General features: G+C 48.9%; 1 long non-coding RNA gene across 2 annotated transcripts; it reads left to right on the top strand.

Annotated features, from left to right (window-relative positions):
• Nucleotides 1-308: 308 nt before the first annotated feature.
• LOC138843561 (uncharacterized) lies at nucleotides 309-3758 on the top strand. 2 transcript variants are annotated; one of them, XR_011378408.1, is made up of 3 exons: nucleotides 309-438; nucleotides 620-676; nucleotides 3538-3758. It is a non-coding gene; the product is annotated as an uncharacterized lncRNA (long non-coding RNA). The 2 variants fall into 2 exon arrangements; XR_011378407.1 differs by having other exon boundaries at nucleotides 988-3758.
• The last annotated feature ends 218 nt before the right edge of the window (nucleotides 3759-3976 follow it).

Below are 3976 nucleotides of genomic sequence, written 5' to 3'. Positions count from 1 at the left end.
CGCTTGTTGCCCGCCGCCGGGGAACCGAGAGCAGTGATCCCAGACGTAATCGGCTCTGCGACGCCCCCTGCCCGCCGCTGTCCCTGCAGCACCGCCTCAACCCGGAGGAGACAGGGAACCTGGGGCAGGCTGGCGCCTGGAGCGGACCCCTGGGCGGCGGGCGCCCCCTACCAGCGCAGGAGGGGTCTCGGGGAGGGACAATACTCGTGTTTGACCCAAACCCACCTCCCAGCCTCTGGCTCCCAGACTGGGTTTGGAGGCAGCCAGGACCCTCCCACGCCCCCTTGACAGACACAGTCCTTCCAACTCCTGGCACTAACTAGCTGTCGCCCCTGCTCTCCCTTCTACACCCAGGTGGCCAGACTGCGGTGAAGGGCTACAGAGAAGGAAGGGACTTATGGCTCATAAAAGTGACTGCCTCTAGGGTGAAGATCTCAGGTATGTTTCCTCCTATAAAGAAGATATTGTGAGATCCTTTGTGATGATCCAAGGGTGAACTACAGAGGGCCGGAAAGGGAAGTCTTTGTGTGAAAAATAAAGTTGTTAATAGAACTTAAAATAGAAGTGTGTCTGTGCAAATGGGTTTCAGTCCTGACTCCACCCTGCCCCTGACTCCTAGGAGTGTCCAGGCCTAACGACAAGGTCACGGAGAAGGAGCAACAACTCCGCCAAGCAGGTGAGGACCCAGAATGATGGGATTGCCAGGCCCCAGCCCTGTTAATGCCAGGCAGTCACCTGCGGGGGGCTAGTGGCAGACACAGAGAGGGCAACAAGCTCAGGACACAAGGAGAGGAGCAGGGAGGAAAGACAGATGGAAGGCAGGCAGAGACAGCAGGTTATTTAGGGGAAGAGAGTCCAAACACCAGAGAAAGAGTGTGCCTAACAGGAGTTCACTTAATCAAATCCTTAATTACAACACCACTGTGCCTACGTGTAGTCCACTTCATTTTTATGAGTCAATTAAGTTGGGTATTATTATCTGGGCAGAGTGTCTGGATGTCCTGGTTTGCCTGGGAAATCCCTGAAGACAGCTGATGTCCCTGAATGGACGAGGGACCAGCAGAACATTAACCAGAGACTACTGGTTTCTAAAGAACAAGGGGGAAGGGATGAGTTGGGATACAAATGAGCCATGGAAGCTGCTGGGTTTTGATGCTGCACCAGAGGACATCACGGCGGGGATGGAAGAGACCATCTCCAGAGCCTCTGAGTTCTCTAGACTTCAGTCGCATCTTTCCATTTCAGAAAGAGGGAAGCCAAGGAATAAAGCTCAGTACTGCTTGTTTTTCTTGCCCATCTAGAAAAGCAGTGTTGTGCCTCCCAGCGGACCATGCTTGTCTGGTGCTGGAACTCTCAGAGAGGCATTAAGAATTTGCCCTAAGAGAGGCACTTAGCCCGTGTCCCACACTGGAGTACCAGGGTTCAATACTCAGCTCTGGCTTCTGACTCGAGCTTCCTGCTAATGCAAACCTAGGAGGAGGCGGTGATGTAATTGGGCCTCTGCCACTTACCTGGGAGCCTTGGATTGACTTCTTGGTTCCTGGCTTCAGTCTGGTCCAATCTTGGCTGTTGTGTTTGGGGAGTAAACCAGAGGATGGGAGCACACACTCACACACACACACTCACTCTCTCTCTTTCTCTGCCTCTCAAAAAAAATGAAAGAAAAGAAAAACACCCTAGTGATAATTTGTTTGTTGTTCAACAAAGAGCTGGGAAAAGGGCCAGTCCTGAAACAGGCTTTGCCTTGTCCCAGTTACTTTTGAATTCCTGAGTGTGTCCCTGTTTAGGGGCCAAGATGGCAGCTGGGGCACTCCAGCCAACACAGGAAGTTTTCCACATTTGCTTCTACAGGGGGTGGGCTGAGCTCTTTGTTTCCTGCTGCTTGGTCCTCCTGTCACTCACCTCCGCAAACTCTCCACACTTAACTCACCTTCCTCTGGTCATCTGGGCCCCTTCACACACCACCTTATCAAACCCCACAGGATGTGGGCAGTGTTGGAAGAAAATAAAGAGGGAAAGGAGGAACTATTAAAGGGAAAGATCCTCACTTCTTACAGGTGTACATCTATTGTTTGCCACAAATGCTTAAGAATGTGAGACACTTTAAGAGCTGACAGATAATGAACACTTTTTTTTTTTTTTTTTTGGACAGGCAGGGTTAGACAATGAGAGAGAGAGAGAGAAAGAGAGAGAGAGAGAGAGAGAAAGGTCTTCCTTTTTCCGTTGGTTTATCCCCCAAGTGGCTGCCACGGCTGACGTGTTGCGGCCAGTGCGTTGCGCCGATCTGAAGCCAGGAGCCAGGTGCTTCCTCCTGGTCTCCCATGTGGGTGCAGGGCACAAGGACCTGGGCCATCCTCCACTGCACTCCTGGGCCACAGCAGAGAACTGGACAGGAAAAGGAGCAACCGGGACAGAATCTGCTGCCCCAACCGGGACTAGAACCCGGGGTTCCAGCGCCGCAGCTGGAGGATTAGCCTAGTGAGCTGCAGCGCAGGCCAATGAACACTCTTTTTAACCCATAAAATATCAGTTCCTTTGGCTGACATGTCGTGCACTACCCATAGGACTTTTTGGGTAGCCAGTTAGCTGTTGCCGCCCCTAAATTTAGATTCGGCAGCGAGTGTCCTCCCTGGTTCTTTAAGAGAGACAAAAAGACTTGAATGTGTGAGAAAGTCTGAGAGCACATGCTATGAGAACAAACTTCTAGGCCACAGAACCCCAAGATTTCTCTACACCTAGACACAGTCTTTGAACATATCTCCTGCCTTCTGTCTTAAGAAGTATAGAATAGCAGCATCTTGTGTATGTATGTGTGATAGAATAAAGACCCAAAGCCTCGGTGGAGGGGATAGGGGTTGGGATATTAGAGGAAGTTGTGATTATTCAATCCTCTCAAGATTCAAGTTTGTCTTGGGCATTTTTATGAGAGACAGAGTGGCACAGCAAAAAGAACATGGCCTTGTTTGGAGCCAGAGCTAATCTGGCTCAGATACTACTGCTCCGAGCCTCAGTTCCCTGATCTACAAAACACGGGTAACACCTACCTTGCAAGGTGGGCTGTAAGAATTTTAAAAATGTCTATAAAAAAGCATGACGCTGCATTTTATGAAGTACACTTGGTAAGCAGAGCAATTACTACTTGTGCATGAGTTTATCTACAGCAATAGGATCATAGAGTGAATACAACTGAGAGAAAACAATGGCTGTAATAAATGGGAACAAAATGTAGGGGCCCTAAGATCAAGTTTTTAAAAATGAGTATGATTGGATAGTTTTGGCCTGCAAAATCCTTAACATCATGTGTTTGTGTGTGTATGTTTATGGGGCAGGGGCTATCTGTTTCTCTGTGTGTATACACGATTTACTGAGTTGTTACTAGCATTATGATACATGTATAATTTGAAGTTGACGAGGATATATGAATGGGTTGAGTGAGTGTTATAAAAATGAAAGAAGCTGGGGCCGGTGCTGTGCCTGCAATGCCGGCATCCCATATGGGTGCTGGTTCGTGTCCCGGCTGCTCCACTTCCGATCCAGCTCTCTGCTATGGCCTGGGAAAGCAGTAGAGGATGGCCCAAGTCCTTGGGCCCCTGTACCTGCGTGGGAGACCTGGACGAAGTTTCTGGCTCCTGGCTTCAGATCAGCGCAGCTCCGCCGTTGCGACCAGTTGGGGAGTGAACCAGTAGATGGAAAACCTCTCTCCCTCCCTCCCTCCCTCCCTCCCTCTCTCTCTGCCTCTCCTTCTCTCTCTGTGTAATTCTGAGTTTCAAATAAATAAATAAATATTTTTTTAAAAAATGAAAGAAGCTATTATTATTCTAAATGCATCAGATGCTGAAATCTCACTAAAAATAATTATGATTAAATTCCTCCCACCAACTTAGTCAAAAGATAGATAAGCAAGATGATCATGTATCCAAAAAGATATTTTTTTTCTCAATAAAATCAAAACTCTGGGCCGGCGCCGTGGCTCACT

Source organism: Oryctolagus cuniculus, chromosome 1, assembly GCF_964237555.1.
Source record: "Oryctolagus cuniculus chromosome 1, mOryCun1.1, whole genome shotgun sequence".
NCBI classification, from domain to species: Eukaryota; Metazoa; Chordata; class Mammalia; order Lagomorpha; family Leporidae; genus Oryctolagus; species Oryctolagus cuniculus.
The sequence above is the reverse complement of the archived record's forward strand: the minus strand, read 5'-3'. Positions and strand labels throughout refer to the sequence as shown.